We start from the raw sequence: 17580 nt of genomic DNA, 5'->3' as shown, positions 1-17580 counted from the left end.
ACACATTGCTTTTTCATTTTTGTTTTGTTCAAAATATTTTCCAATTTCCCTTTGATTTTTTTTTAACCCATAGGCTATTTAGAAATTTGTTGTTTAATTTTCAAACATTTGGGGATTTTTCTGTCAATATTCCTATAACTTATCTCTAGTTTAATTCTATTTTGGTCAGAGAATATACTTCCTGTGATTTCAGTCAATTTAGCTTAATTGTGACTCATTTTGTTACCCAGCATACAGCATATCTTGGTGAATGTTCCATGGGCACTTGGAAAGTTTATTGATTATACTGTGTTGAATGGTACGCTCTAATAAATGCCAGTTGGGTTAAGTAGGTTGCAGTGTCATCCTACATTGTTACACATTTTTTTTCTACTTCTAGCAATTAATGGGAGTGTAAGGTAAACTATGCAGTTATGTTTGTGAATGTATTATGAACACTTTATTGTGTGTACATCTATTTAAAATTTCTGTGTCCTCTTGAGAGATTGCTTTGTCTTCTCTTTCTAATATGCTTTTACCATATATATAGTATATGTAGCTATTTAAGATTTTTTATCTTTATTGTCGGCATAATATATCTTTTCTCATTCTTTACTTTTCAGCAAACTGCCTTGAGATTTTAGTGGTCATCTTGTAGAGAATTTACAATCAGGCCTTGTTTATATTCACTTTGATGTTTTCTAATTCTTAGAAGTGTTTGGAACACTTACATTTAACCTAATTATTGGTATGGTTGAATTTAAATCTACTACCCTCTTTTGTGTATTCTACTTTTCCATCTATTCTTTGTGTCTGTTGTCTCTTTTTCCCCCTTGTTCATATTTTTAAATTAATTCCAGTATCTTTGTTTTATTCTAATTGTTGCTCTAGTATTTATAATATGCACCTTTATTTTATTACAATCTACTTTGAACGAGTAGTATACCACTTTACATATAAGACCTTTACAACTCTGTACTTCAATTTCTCCAATTTCTTCTCTTTTGCCTTTGTATCATTCATTTTACTGCTACATAAATTATAACCCACAAAATGATACATAGGTACATTTGTAATTTAAACCATCATTACCCTTAAAGAAAGTTTAAAATAAGGAAAATAGTTATAGTCACAAGTATATGTTTGCCTTTCCTAGAGTTATGATCAGTAATTTTCCTTTTTTTTTCTTCTTTTCTTTCTTTTCTTTTCTTTTCTTTTCTCTTTCTTTCTTTCTTTTTTTCTTTCTTTCTTTCTCTCTCTCTCTTTTTCTCTCTCCCTCTCCCTCTCTCCCTCTCTCCCTCTCTTCCTCTCTTTCTTTCCTTTTCTTTTTTTTTCTTTCTTGGTCCATGGCTTGGGAAAGGGCTCTGAGGTAGTTAAAAAGCTGCCTAGTGGCTGCTGGGACAGGCTCAGGCACAAGCCCTGGCACCAGGGTGATGTTAGAGGGGTCCCTGAAAGGCTGCTCGGCGCCAGAGGCTCCTAGTTGTGTTTGAGAATGAGCCTTTGGAAGAGACCCTCACCCAGCCCCGCTGGGGACGGCCAGCCTGTGGAGGTTTGTCAGGTGGTCGCCCATCTTCTTAATGAGTTTCACCTCCTCATCTAGGAAGTGGTTCTCCAGGAAGTCACAGAGATGGGGCTCTGCAAAGCAGAACCCAGGCCAAGCAGATCCAAAAGGGCCTGGTTCAGGATCTTCTCCAAAGCCAGGGTGGCTTCCTTGGCATCCAGGGTTTTACCCTACTCATCTTGGGAAGGCTTCTGCAGTCCTGGTAGAGGATGCAGCCACTGTGTGGTTTTGCATCTTCAAGAGATGCTCAGTGCCCTCATGCTTCTCCTCAGCCAACTCACAGAAGAAGTGGCCCACACCCTCCAGAGCCACATTATCACGGTCAAAATAGAAACCCAGAGAGGAGTAGGTGTAGGAGGCCCGCAGATGCATGTTGACTAGGTGGTTGATGTTGGCCTTCACCTCAGTGGAATAATTCTGACATGTCTGGGAGCTCCTGGTTGATCAGTAAAGAAGAGCTAAGCTCGAAATAGAGTATATTGGCTGGTCCCAGAGGCAGAGGGTGGCTAAGAAAATGGCTCTGAAGTTTGCAACTGAAAAAAGATTGGAGAATGGTTGGAGGCTAGTAGAAGGGGCATCCTTGGGTCTGTTCCATCCAAACACTGTTGAAGCAAGAGACAGATACGCAGGACCGCTGGGCACTCTGCCTGATCAATAATTTTTCTAAGGAACACTAGTTTATTCTAGTGAGAAATTAAGAGTCTGCTTTCTGGGTACTAGGGCGCCCATTGTAAGTATGTTAGTCGCTGTAAGATTTTTTCCAAATAGTGAAATATATTAGTTTCTGTTCTTTCATAATGATTTTTCCAACCTTAGCAGCTTAAAACAGTATACATTTCATATGCAGTTTCTATTACTTTAAATTTCTTTGCGTAGGGGTGCCTGGGTATTGCAGTTGGTTAAGCCTCTGACTCCTGGTTTCAGCTCAGGCCCTGATCTCAGGGTTGTGAGATTGAGACGGCGTGGGCTTTGCGTTCAGTGTGGAATCTGCTTGAGATTCTCTCTCCTTCTCACTCTGCCCCTCCTGCTCGCACTCTTCTCTCTCTCTCTCTCTAAAATAAATAAATCTTTAAAAAAGTAAGTTTCTTTGCATAGATACAATTGCTGATCTTGTATTTTTTTCTTTTCTTTGAAGAACTCCATTATAATTTATTATAAGGTAGCTTTTCCAGTGATAAATTCTGTAAGCTTCTCTTTGTCCCCCAAATCCCTTTTGTCTCAATTTTTGGAGGCTATATCCCCTGGATAAGTAATATTATGTTGCATTTTCTTGCTTTAGGCACATACTTTTTTTTTTTTTTGGTTTGCATGATTTCAGAAAATAAATCTTCACTGTCTTACCTTTGTTCCTCTGTGTGCGATGTGTCTTATTTCTCTGGCTACTTTCAAGAGTTTCTCTTTTTACACACAGGTTTGCAGCAGTTTTGTTGTTAGTATTCTATGACTAGCAATTTTGATGTTGTTTTTTTGTGTTTGTCCTTTTTAATGTTTGATGCACTTCTCACATTTGTAGATTTATTATTTTCATCAAATTTGAAAAATCTTGTTAGTCATTTTAAAAACTTGTTTCTATCTCTATTTGGGGACTCTGCTATTATCTCCCATGTAACCAAGTCCCTTTTCATTTTTTTCAGTCTTTTATTTCCCTCTGATTCATGTGGATGGATTCTATGTCTTAAAGTTCATTGATCTTTTTATCTGCAGTATCTAATCTGCTGTTAAGCTCACACATTGGATTTTCATTTTAGATAGGATATTTTTCATCTCTCTTAATTGTTTTTGGTACTTTTGATTTCTTTTCTCATCATATTTACATTTTCTTTTCAGCAGACCTAAGAATATGGTGTGAATCTTCTCTGGTTTCTACTGAATGTCTGGCTATAGTCATGCATTGCCTGTTCCGATTATGTAGTCATTTCTTTAAGAGGCATTAGCTTTTTTAGGGAAAAATTAAGTGTTTGAAGCTGGATATTAGAGTGCCCATTACTATTTAGTCATCATAAGTTTTTAAAATTAAATATATTAGTTTTATATTTCTGCTTAACCACAAATTTCACAGCTTAAAACAGTATGTTTCTTATATCATAATTTCTGCAGGTTGGGTCTCTTGCATGCCTTGGCTTGGTACTTTGCTAAGGGCCTCACAAACGTGCAGTGAAAGTGATAGCCAGGCTGTATTGCCATCTGGAGGCTAACCTTGGAAAGAATATACTTTCAAGCCCAGAGCCAGTTCATGTTGTCAGAATTCATTTTTTTCCAGTGGTATGACTTAAGGCATCAGTTTTTGCTGGCTGTTTGCTGGGAGCTGCTTTCACGTTCTAGAGAGGGTTTCAGTCCCTTGCCATGAGAACTTCTCCATCATGGCCACCCACTTCATCAAGCCAGCAAGAATAATCTCTCAGTCTGATGGAGTCTCCTACAACATAATGTAATCTTGAGAGTAATTTCATCATGTCTGCCATACAATATAATTTAATCAAGAGAGTAACATCCAATAACTGTTGAAATAGTCTATTAATGAGAAACAATACATATTTCACTCATACTTAAGGTGATTATTACAGATGTGTAGACATGAGTAGTGGGAAATCATTGAGGATCTGCCTGCTGTATGAGAGCTAGAAGTTTTTTAAAAGCAAAATAGATCATGAGTTCATACTAATATTTCTTATTCAAATTCAAGAGTACAAGATTTTTGCTTTGCTCACATATCTTATATTTGTATCTCCTCTCTTCCATTTAAAATGCCAGTTTCCCAAGAACAACGTAATTTTCAGTTCTATGTATATAAAAATGCATACACAACAATCTGAGAATTATAGTACCATCAATATGTTTGAAGATAACTTAAGAATTTTTTCTGCACTGCTTTATTTTTAAAAAATGCCACTGGGTATACGTGTCAAATCATTGTCTTTCTTTATTGGGATGTAACTGACATATAACATTATATTAGTTTCAGGTTGTACCACATAATGCTTCAATATATGTATATAATGAAAAATGATCACCACAGTATGTCTAGTTAACATGCATCACTACACATACTTAAAAACATTTTTTTTTTTGTGATGAAGACTTCAAAGCTCTAGTCTCTTAGCAACTTTTAAAAATACAGTATGTTATTACTAACTATGGTCACAAATCATTGTCTTTTAAATATGTTGGGGTAGTTTCTACAAATGAGTATAAAATAAAGCATTTTTGTTCCATTTTAACTTTCAGGATCTACTTTAAAGTGTTTATTTTGTTTTGTAAATATATAAAATTTGCATGACTCCAGTGTCACATCTCTCAGACATGGTGTATTCAAAGAATCAGCCTAGTTTCTGTCCCTTTGCCTGCAACTTTTTACAGTCAGCCCCCTTTCCCTGCACTCCTTCAGCCATAATTAACCCTTAGGGTACTTTCTATCCTTACAGATTTGTCTATTTGGACATTACATACAAATGGAATAATATAATGTGGCTTTTTGTGTCTGGCTTTTTTTGCTTAGCATAATGTTTTCAAGGTGCAACCGTGTCGTAGCAGTTTTAGTACTTACTTCATTCACTTTTATGGCTGAATATTCAGTGTATGTTATTATACATTTTATTTTTTCCATTTTGTGGTTGATGGACATTGGTTGTTTCTTTATTTTGAATAATGCTCTGAACATTTGTATATAATTTTTTTTGCATAAGACATAAGTTTTATTTCTTTTGTGTATATATACCTCAGAGTGGAATTGCTGGAACAGTTAGTAACTTTAGATTTAACCTTTTGAGGACCTGGCAGACTGTTTTCCAAAGTGATTGCAGTATTTTACTTTTCCCTCGGCAATATATGAGTGCTCTGGTTTCCCCACATCCTTTCCAACACTTGGTGTTATATGTATTTTGATTGTAGTCATCCTACAGGTTGTAAAGTGGTATCTCATTGTGGTTTTTGGCTTGCATTTCCTTGATGGCTGAGGATAACAAAATACATTTTCCATGTGTTTATTGGCCATTTGTGTGTCTTCTTTAGAAGAATGTCTGCTCAGATTCTTTGCCCACTCTACCCTATCCCCTTTACTTACCCTATATAACCATTTAAAAAGTCTCATACTCCTATTATTTTTAAAAGAAGCAAATGCAGACACATAAATATGTTCTCTCTCCTTCATGGATAAATGGTAGTTTGTGCTATACAGTGCATTCCACCTTGCTTTAACACTTATCATGTTGATTGTTCCATAATTACATATAGAGAAATTCCTCATTCTTTTTTTAAACTGTATCCTCCTGTGTTGTGATGGCATGTCATGTTTTAGAGTGTGCTCATGCTGTAGTTTACCTAGTTCGTCCCCTAATTTTTGAACATTTGGGTTTCCAATTTCTGTGCCATTTCAAATAATGCTGCATAGAATAACCTTGTGTATGTAACTTAATATTTTTCAATATGTCTGTAATAGATTCCTAAAAGTAGAAGTTATAAATTAGAATGCAAATAGATACTTTTTATAGATATTTTAAAATGTCTTTCCGTAAAGATTGTGCCATTTTTAATGACCACTGATAAGGTGTGAGAATTCCAGTCTTTCAACAACTTCATTCAAGATTATGTTGTCAAACTTTGGGTTTTTACACTGCGACAGGAGAGAAATGACGTTGTCAGGTCAGCTTTAATTTGCATTTTGTCATGGTTAAAAGCCATAAGCAATTAATTTTCCATGAAAAGGCTATTCATATTTCTATCCCATTTTTTCTTTTGGTCTGAGACATAGAGACACAGTTTTCTGTTTGTTTGTTTACAAAATAATATAACAGAATACATCACACACAAAAGGATTTGTGTTTACTGTTATATGTGTAAACCCTTCCATATAGGGCTCTTCCTTGTCCAGTTAACTATTCTGAGGCCACAGCTTCTTGAGAAAATTATTTACATTTCTTCACATTACAAAATGGTGGCATTGGTGCCTATAAAAAATAATGTCTGCCACTTGTTTGGGTCCCTGGGAGTAATTGGAGACCTTTATTGGTTAAAATCAGTTTACATTTTAAGTCCTTTTAAATTCACATTCCTTTACCCAGCTCTGTCTTCATGGGTCTTTTTGGTTATTTTTTTTAAAGATTTTATTTATTTGACAGAGAGAGAGAGAGAGAGAGAGAGAAAGCATAAGCAAGGGGAGTGGCAGGGCAGAGGAGAGGGAGAACCAGGCTCCCCACTGAGCAGAGAGTCTGATGTAGGGCTCGATCCCAAGATCCTGGGATCATGACCTGAGCCAAAGGCAGACGTTGAACCAACTGAGCCACCGGGGTCAGACCCACCCATGGGTCTTTTTGGGATGAAAACTTTTTAGCAAAGGACACACTGGTATCAACTGGGAATCATCTTTCTAGGAGATTGACAGCTACTCCTAAACATAGGGAAATTTTTAAAAGCACAACCTAGAGTTTTGTCACTATCAATATCACAAAAGTATTGATTGCTTGTTCTTTGTCTTGAATTGTTCTAGGTAACATGTTCGGAAGGGTAGAAAAGGACTACAAAGGACTAGAAATCTCAAGCAGACTCCCCACTGAGTGCTGAGCCTGTTGCGGGGGGGGGGGGGGGGGGGGGGGGGCTCCATCCCCAAACCCTGAGATCATGACCTGAGCTGAAATCAAGAGTCAGATGCTCAACGGAATGAGCCACCCAGGCACCCCATTAATAATTCTTTATAATAATTATAAAGATTTTTTAAAAGATGGTTGCAGTTTGAGGAGTTTGAAGTCACTGCTGTAGGATAAATTCTTTTAGAGAGCTTTGTTTTTTCATGAGATCAGGTCAGTTGACATCCCTGTCTGTGAATATTGGGTCTTTTCCAGAGGCCTAATCTCAGGAGAGAATTATATTAGTAATAAGAAGGTCAAATAAAAGCTTCAAATCTCAGTGGTTTAAAACAATGTTTATTTCTTGCTTGCACAAGGTCTAATACATGTTCAGTTGCCCTTCTGTATTTTATAGTCTACACATGGAGTTCATGTCCTCAAGAATAGCTTGGTAAGGAAGATAAAGAGGAAGTACATTGGCTCTTAAATTTTTGGCCCTAAAGTGAATCTCATCATTTCCACTCATGACCAATTGGCCAGAGTGGTCACATGATTTCAGTCTAACTGCATAGGAGGCTGGGAAATATAAAGGGGTGTGGATGGATATTTAATGTGTCCATAGGGATGAATTTCAGAGGAAAAGTCTTTTTTTGCACTGAAGTACAGGAATCTGAGAATTGTCTCATGGCAGTTTGAGAAGAAATAGATTTGGAAGACCTGGAGAATAAAGGACAAGTCTGGAGAAATAGAAAGCCACACCAGCATGGCATCAGACCCGTTTATATTGGTCACAAAACAAATAAGAAATTCCTTATTATGGTGATTGAGTGATATGTTTCTAGGAACAGTTTTGTCTGCCATTTTTTTTTTAAAGATTTTATTTATTTATTTGACAGAGACAGCCAGTGAGAGAGGGACACAAGCAGGGGGAGTGGGAGAGGAAGAAGCAGGCTCATAGCGGAGGAGCCTGATGTGGGGCTCGATCCCATAATGCCGGGATCACGCCCTGAGCCGAAGGCAGACGCTTAACCTCTGTGCCACCCAGGCGCCCCTGTCTGCCATTTATTTTAAAGTTGCATTTTGCTTTATGCTAAAATTACTTTTCATTACCCACAAAAATTCAGTGAAAATACTACAGAGAACAGGCTTGTGTTGTTGGCAGATGATCATTTAGGGATAACACATGAAGAAAGAGTCTTTTGATGATGGTATAAAATGGGGTGGTGAAAAAGAATTCTCAGAAATTGAGAAAAGTTATGGAAGATATTTAAATTCAAGCTTTTGTTGAATACAGAGTGAGATTTCAGAAGATCCTAAACCAGCCCCTCCACCCCTCTATATACTCAGTAGAAAAATGTGGCACTGGGATTCCTACCCCCACAATAAACACAATGTGGTTCTAATCCTTTAAAGGACAGAGTGACCCCCAAGGTTGGAGGATTCAGGATCTTTGTGGTTAAACCAATAAAACTCCATTTATTCACTTGTTAGTATTTAATAGAAGATATATAATGTATGTGTTACTTCATTAAGTCTAACAAAATAGATATTAGCTTCTGTATTTTATAGATTAGATAACTGGGGCTCTGAGAGTTTAAATGACTTGCCTAAAATGCATATGTTGTAGGGGGAAGAGGCAAAATTCCAATCAGGATAAATGCTGTAGACTCTTTTTTTTTTTTTCTTTTTTCAAAGTATGTGCTGATTTGCAGGATTTTTGCCACCAATAAAATATGCATTTACTGGAACTCAGTGTTTAACCATAGCACATATCGAAGACACTCACTCATTCTGGTTTAGAAATGCAGTGATACTACTGTACTGTCCAAAGTGTTGATAAATCATTTCTAGGTTTGTTGAGAACCTATGTGGAGGTTTGAGATAGTATTTTCTTTGCTAAGTAAGTTGTAACTGCAGCTCAACACTTCCTAGGTTCATAATACACCTTATGTGGCCACAATATATCTAGCTTTTGAGGGGAGGCATTAAATGTTATATTAAAAAAAATATTCAGTGGCTGAAGTTATGGTAACATAGAATGCTTGTTCCAGGAGCTCTAGGAGCCATATTGCCCTAATTCTTCACCTAAAGAACTCATGCTTGAAAAAAGCTAATCTATGGAGAAATCCTTTTACAAATTGCTTGATTCCTACCAGCTACCAGTGGAATAAGCAATCTGTTCCTGCATTAATAGGCTGCTACCTAGAGGAAACACTTAGGCAAGATAGCAAGCTGTCTTTTAAAATTCTGGAAAGCAAAAATGTCAACGAGGCCTGATTTTACCAAGTGGGCCTTTGAATCCTAAACTGCTTATTAAGATTCGTGTGTTTGGAGCATATGTGAAACAAGCAACTGATTTCATTCATGTGGTACAATTAGCCAAAACCCAAACCAATAAATATTTGGTCCTTTGATGAGGGAAAGAAAATTCATATGTTGTCTTACCATTTAGTGGACTCTGATTACCTTCTATTATGCTTGAATGAGCAATATTTTTTTAATAGACTGTCCTACATTGAAAGCTAGTCTCCTCTTTAAGAGAGAGAGAGAGAATGTGTGTATTTACATATCAAGGGACACTTACTGAAATCATGGTTGGGCTCCATTCTGTTTTATAGCTCATCTCCTGGTGGTGACGAAAACTTGTACTTCTAAACTACATTATGTGTTTCAGTACCTATATATTCCTTTAAAAAATGTGCTGGAATAATTCAATTCCAAAAATATACATAGTTATCTTACATTTTCAGTGAGCCATGCTCTCTAACACATAAGAATTGATTACATTACAGAAACCACACAATACTCTCTTAAATTACATAATCTTCATGAGGCAAAACTATCTTTTTTCCCCCCTGAGCAAAAATAAAAGCTATATGTAAGCAATATTAAGCGCGTTGCTAAATGTTAGTAAAAAAAAAAAAAAATTCAATTGAAAAAAAAAAGGTAGGGCTGAGCAATCAATTTATATCTGGTTCAGAGCATGTTACAAATACCAAGAGATTTCAAAGTGTTGAAAATGAATCACAGCAGCATTCACGACTGAGCAGCAACAGGGAATGATATAAAATAAGTTCCCAGCTTGGGGTTTTCTGTAGGTTTCTCCTTTTGCCATGCAATCAATCATGTGCAGTATTGCATTCTTTCCATTTGTGCATTCATCACTGTACTAGCAATTGCACTGGGGAAATTGGACAGAGCAGAGGAGGAAAAGAGTCTGGCCGGACTGTTTAGTGACACAGGTGGCGGGTCTTTTCCTTTGAACTTGAGTTTGGGGGTTCCATTTCGTGTAGAGATGCATTTATAGGTATAGAAACTTCATCATGTGCTTGGGAAAATTCAAACACTGTTGGTGAAAAGCAGAGTACACACATGGAATATGGGGACTCTGGTATGACGAAGCAAATTTTGATCAAAATGAGGGCTTCAGAGGGGAGGGGGTGGGGGATTGGGATAGGCCGGTGATGGGTATTAAGGAGCGCACATATTGCATGGTGCACTGGGTGTTATACGCAAATAATGCATCATGGAACATTGCATCAAAAACTGGGGATGGTATTGCATGGTGACTAATATAACAAAATAAAAATTATTAAAAAAAAAGATTTTTAAGAACATTTGTGTTGAAGATCTAAACAAATCCTAGGATCACCAAAATAGAGATTTGTGTTTGAAGTTTGGAAGGATACAAAAGATCTCTTTTCAGGAGTCGGAAATCTTTAAGAGGTACAGGAAAGTGTTATTTTTGTAATTCAGCTGAGTACAGGTTTCCCCTTGTGTCTGAAAGAGTGCTTCTATGAAAACTTTTGTCAGCTGACATGGCATAAAGCAAAGAAGCAATTACCATTAATTTACATGGAAATTTTTTGAGCATTCCTAGACCTATAAACCAGTCTCTTTTAGGCTTTTCTGATACTTTAGTACACATTTTGCTAAAGGATGTACAAAAGAAGTGGACGTAAGATATAGCACGCATGTTCACAGACACAGTTCAAAGCTGTGGTGCTTGATGGTGAGATGCTGAGTGGAGTTTCTGGCGAAGGAGCTGGGTGATGTTACTGTCGCTGTTCGGGGTGCGCACTGCCTTTTTAATGGCTCATTGCAAAACAAGTACTGAATGCTATTTTCACTTTTTGCCCTTTTTTCAAAAAAGTGACAATCCTCTTTGGATTTCTTTCAGTTAGTTAAAACAGGTACTGATGTAGGTCTTTTGTGAAAGCAAAGCAGTGTTTCATTCCTAGTTGGAATTTAAGAAACAAAACAGATGAACCTAGGGAAAGGGAAGGAAAAATAAAGTACTGTGAAAACAGAGAGGGAGGCAAACCATAAGAGATGCTGAACTTGAAGAAATGAACTGAGGGTTGCTGGTGGGGAAGTAGGTGGGGGGAAGGATAACAGGGTGAGGGGTATTAAGGAGGGCACTTGATGTCATGAGCACTGGGTGCTGTAGGCAACTGGTAAATCACTAAATTCTACCTCTGAAACTAATTAAAAAAAAAAAAAAAAGAAGCCATGTTAAGGTGAACTTGCTCAAAGCAGGGATTGCCTGTATAGAGGGCTAGGTGAAACTTTTGGGAAAATCAGTATCACAGGTGTTTGAAAAAAGAATTTGGAATGGAGGAAGACTGGGAATGCTTTATAGAAAGCATGAGAAAAGTGACTAGAAAATCAACACAGGGCAACAGACTAGAGATTCGAGAGTGGGCAGTGCACCTGCCTGCGACAGGACGTGAGCCACCCTGTCTGGAACAGGGGCTTTATCCTAACCATGCTTTCTGAGTCTGTTATAGGTCCCAGGGACCACAGGAAGACAATCACAGGTAATACAGAGGATTTTCATTTTCTGGGCCTCTTAAAGCCATCATTGCTTCCTTTGTTATTTATTTACTGTTTTTACGATTCGTAGTGAAGAATATATTAGTACCATTTTCCAGTTAATTCTTAACTTTTTTGAAGAATTGAAAAATGGCTACAGTAGACACACTAGTTGTTTTTCATGCACCAGAAAGCAAGTTCACCTTGTGGGTATTTTGTTTGCCTGGTTTTCCATTTCCTTGCTGTTCTGGATAACCTTCCATCAGCATATTCCTTGAAATGAGCTTGAAGTATTTGTTCTATATTTTATATTGAACTTGGGCTCATGTCTTTTGCAGACAAATGACTTGTTAACATATTGTTTTTGAAGCCCAATTTGCATTTCTGTGAACCAGGGATTAGGCATTGTGTGTAGATTAGGAATAATTCATGTCTAATTAATAATCGATGTTTTTCCCTATTCTGACAGAGATTTTGTTCTGCATAATATGAGAAGAGCAGATACTCCGTAGTGATGACAAGAGAAAACATTTTTCAAGTGCAAATAACACTAACACATCAAAATCAGCTGCAGTGAGCTTTTTAACCACTTCACTGCTAAATAATTGAACCTATTGGATCTCAAAATCTTTTTTCACTCTTCTTGTCTTCTGAAATTAGAAAATATGTGCATGTAATAATGCCCTATGTTTGCAGGACTGAAAAACTTGGTAACCTCACATATCTAGAGGGTACTGAATAAACTGAAAAGCCACCAAGAAGGCCTCTGGCCTATCAGAAAGGAAGCCATAAAGCTTATATATTAACGCTGATTTTTGCCAGGGGGATGTCCCTTACGTACTCCCTGAAAGCAGTTAATCTATACTATTTTTTAAAATAGGCTTTTTCAACTTAAAAGAAATTATAAATTTATTATAATAATTCCAAATATGTAGAAGTATGTATAGTAAAGGTAGCTGCTGCCTCCCCCGCTCCCATTCAGCTTCCCAGCAGTGATAAGTATTAATTATTTCCAGTCTCTTTAAAATTCAACAAGCCTATTTTATTTCTTAGATGAAAACACCCCATTAGAAGAGCTGAGAAAGGCATCTGGAAGGAGCTAGAAGCCCTAACAGTCTGTCTATAAGAATAGAAGTAAAAATTAAAAGCAAAAAACCAATACATCAAAGAAAGGTATTAACACAACCACAAATACTCCAAAATCATGACAATCCGGAACATTTAGTTTATACCAGATTTTAAGTGGTACTGTTAAATGAGGCATTACAAGAGTGTGTTCAAATGAGAGAAAAGTTATCCGGCAGTGTTTTCCAAAATGTGGGGATTAGAGCTAGTTAACATGTAACATGCTTAGCATGAAGAATAAACCAAAAATCTCTTTTTACTGTTACAATAGATTAATTTGGCCTCAGTTTCTCTAACTTGGTTTTAATACTTTCACTCACACGTCATATCAATGGGTGATGCTGAAATAGTCTTATTCCAAAATGGTTAAATTGCAGTATAGAAATGTATCAGTATTGGGGCGCCTCGGTGGCACAGCGGTTAAGTGTCTGCCTTCAGCTCAGGGTGTGATTCTGACGTTATGGGATCGAGCCCCACATCAGGCTCCTCCGCTATGAGCCTGCTTCTTCCTCTCCCACTCCCCCTGCTTGTGTTCCCTCTCTCGCTGGCTGTTTCTCTCTCTGTCAAATAAATAAAATCTTTAAAAAAAGAAATTTATCGCCATCTCCTGTACATTCACCTCTCTGTTTTTCACTAGATATACTTTGTTTTTAGACCTCATAAAAGCACCCAGTTTCTTGATATTTTTGTTATCTTCTGATCCAACATGTATCTGATGGTTTTCTCGTTACTACCACTTCAGCTTGACTCCATGTGTCACATTTTAATCACTCTGTTCCCATCGACCAGGAGGACCTTGATGTTTCTCCCCACTTGACTGAAGTTAGCAGTCTTCCTGACTTTCTTTTTCTTAGAACACCTACATAAGAAAACTTATAAATTCTTTTGTGCCTCTTTGAGAGGTCAATCTTTTAAAATACCTCTTGTCTGCTTTTCTACCCAGTGATGTCTATTTCCAGGACTTGGGAGCCATCCCTTTGAGATACAGTCCTCACAGGAGATAGTCCCCCTGTCACCCAGGGGGGAGGAGAAATCCTAACTTCTGCCAGTACTTTGCTCTAAGGTGTCAATCTATCTCCTATTATGGAAATAGGAAAAATCACACTTTTTCTTTGAGTGTACCCAGTTAGCAAACACAGATAATCTAGGATCCCCTTGCCTAAGAAGAGAGGAGTTCAGATTGAGCTCTGGTTTCTCTCTTCTTTATTGCAATGGCCTTGAATGAAGTCTTCCTTGCCTGTTTAATTTTGTCTAGTGCAATTTTTGCTTTGATACCATCAACTTGCAGATCTACCTTCACCTTCTGCTTTTCTACTTTCAACCCTCATATCAAGTCAGTATTTGACCTCCTTTACTATTACGTCATGGTCACTTTGTATGACTGTACAGAATTAGACAATCTTCTCCCATTTACATGAGAGTTTTCCCAATATTTCGCCACTCTCCTCCATCCAAGTAGTTGTCAGCTGTGCTAATACTAGATATTTCCAATTATAAAAATAACTTTATCAGTTGGAAAGCTTAAGTGGTATTTCAAATCAGTCTTCCTTATTATACATTGCTGCCATTGTGATCTCAAAAAGTTAACTATGACAGAGGAGTTCTATCATTCAACTCTACCTATATCACCATCTTTACCTTTTACCATGTCCTGCTATATAATCTGGGCTCCATCATAATGGATTGATGGACAATTTGTTAATGTTTCGGAGTGTTTTCTATGTCCTTGATGTTACTGACACAGTTCTATGCCCCCAGGCATACATTCACTCACTCATTCTTTCAAAGATTCCCTTGACACTCTTAGAAAACACACATTAAAGGCCTAAAGTAAGTTTTCCCTCTTGTATCTATTTGTGTCTGATGGCCCTGTCTCCTTTTTCAAGATTCAGCTTAGTCTCTATTTCAAAAAGCATTTTTAACCCTCCCTGTCATCATGTAGAATTAACCTCTCTTTCCCTTCTTCCCAACTCAGTGCTGTTACATTCTTCTGTCACAGAATAGCAAACATTTTTGGCACTTTTTAAAAATACCTATTTAAGGATCTAAAGGACCAGAAACCATTTTGATTTCAGCAAACAACATTGTCCATTTTGACTGAATTTGAATTATTTTATTTTTTAATTTAAACCCATTCGTTTGAATGTCTCTGTTGTCTTAATGCTGATACACAGCATCTCTGACACATAGTGCTCTCCTATGCTTGGGTTTGATCCTTGGTTAATGCCCTTATTGAATGATTTTTTTCTTAAACACAGACATGATACATGTACTTCATAAGATAGTCTTTTGAGAAAAAAATGTCCTTGAACCTGTAACAATTATACTTTACAATTACAGAAATATATTTTTTAGTAAGAGTACTTGGTGCATGAATCATTCTGGATAAATAAATTTTCCCAATGGCTTAGCACTTTAAAAGTTTAAAATGTTCTAGCGAAAGAGAATATTTTAGATATTTATTATATATTGCATTGATTTTAATTAGAATATATGGGGTAGAATTTAAAATCTTTTAATATTTTCTTTACCATATATGGTCATCATTTTGAACAGCCCAGGATGTAAAGTTCTGGTACTTTCAGAAGAAGCTTAGTGTTTTAGAACTGTGAGGCCTCTGGCTGCTATGTGCATATCCTGCCTTTCATAGACCTTCTCTATTTATATAATAAACTGCTTTTTGGAAGCCTGTAAACCATACATTCTAATTTATAAAAGTTTTATATGAAACAGCGACAACAGCACACTAGGTCTAGGCCTGAGGGACTTGTTTTTAAAAGACATAATTAACTCTTCAACCAGTGGAATTTCTGATAATGGTAGTGCCTTGCCCAAAAGCCAAAAAGAAAAAAAAAATAAAAGGCTTATTTTATTGTCATTATATGGGCTTACAGATAGTTGAGTTTTCTGGACAGTTGAACCCTAGGTAGGCAAATTCAATTTTGATGAGTTTTAATATGGTGATATTAACAACAAAACCAATTCCTTACTACAAAGTCCTGTTTATCTTAAGACTAGAAACCCCTTTTAGGGTATTTTGAATCAAAACAGGTTAGGGATTATTATGTATGCATTTGGGATGATCAGAAGAAGATATTTTAAAAGGATCATTGTATTTAACCTCCCCTGAACTTGTTAATAATATAAAATTGAAACCTAAACTTCAGTTTACATATTTCACGTGGTCTTGGCAATCTTGGCAATATCCCTAATTTGATATTTTAAAAATTATTTGCAATTTTGTCTCTATAGAACTGTTGGTTTGGAAAATTGGAAATGCTACACTACTACAGTCTCTTATTGATTGTCATATATTCAATATCTGGATTAGTGAAGAAAATGGTAGAGTGGGTGGTATGGTCAATTTTATCCATTCCAAAATCTAAAATGAGCATAAGAAGGAATTGCTTGTTTCTGGACTTCTTCATGAACGAATTGTGCAGAATGCTAAGACATCCAACAAAAAGGCATTTCCTTAGGAGTACAGTTATATAATGAGATGGTTTCATGAGAGAATATATCTGAGTAAAGGGGAGAGTGGTATGGATGGTGGAGGCTTGGGGACATTCCGTAGAAGCTAATAGATAGATCTGTACCTGTCACGAACGCCTTCTGAAATTGGAGGAGTGTACTTGAAGGGAGGCATTCTGCTATGTGAAGTGTTTTCACTAACAGGGTCCCTAAAGACAAACAATCTATTGACTTGCTGTTATTGGTTAGGACAGAATATTTGAATTCAAAAATCAAGGGTGGATAGTGAAGGGATGGGATCAGAATGGCATGTAAGACCATTCATCTCCATCCCCCTCCCAACCTAAACACTAGAAATGACAGATGATATTAACATAATTATGGACACAGAAATATATAAACATAAGCCTAAGGATGTAGGTACAGATACAATCGTCAGTATTGGAACACAAGTGAACTGTCAGTGGAAATACCTTAAAACAAATCCTCATTTGTTATTCTCTATTCTTCTCCATGCCCTATCTCACCTGCAGACCTAAGGAATAACTAATTTACCTTCTCCTTTGATTTGCCTTTTTTTGGACATTTCATATATCTTTGAACTATTTTTGCAACTCTTTTTGTTGTTTAAAATTACCTCAAAATAAAAAAGCATTATTAACTTTTCTATCAAGTTTTTTGGTATATATTTTTGTAACTAATTTGTTCTTGTGTTTAACATAAAACATTAGCTATGTCGCATAACTATTATGAAAATAGAAGATGCAGAGATATATATCAATGTCTAGTTTGCCTCTGGATATATAAAACCCAGATTTTCTGTTTCAGGAGTCAGCGTTTTATGCACTATTCGGCTTTGCCACATAATGCACAGGCCTTGTCTTATTTATGTCTACATTCGCTCCTGTGGGTAGCAGAGTTTCTGGCATACATTAGGTAATTAATAGATCTTTGTTGAATAAATATTAATATATCTGCATATGTAAATAATGAATAAGCGAATTAATCATTTCAGTTATATCAGTATGATATATTGGTTTAATTGGCTTTCAGAAACAGTTTTTCTTATGG

General features: G+C 36.5%; 1 pseudogene; it reads right to left on the bottom strand.

Moving 5' to 3' along the window:
• Nucleotides 1-1265: 1265 nt before the first annotated feature.
• On the bottom strand, nt 1266-16684 carry LOC103667101 (annotated as a pseudogene).
• Between the last annotated feature and the right edge of the window lie 896 nt (nt 16685-17580).

Source organism: Ursus maritimus, unplaced genomic scaffold (genome assembly GCF_017311325.1).
Source record: "Ursus maritimus isolate PB19 unplaced genomic scaffold, ASM1731132v1 scaffold_17, whole genome shotgun sequence".
Classification (NCBI taxonomy): Eukaryota; Metazoa; Chordata; class Mammalia; order Carnivora; family Ursidae; genus Ursus; species Ursus maritimus.
Note: the sequence above shows the minus strand (reverse complement) of the source record. Positions and strands in the feature narration are given on the sequence as shown.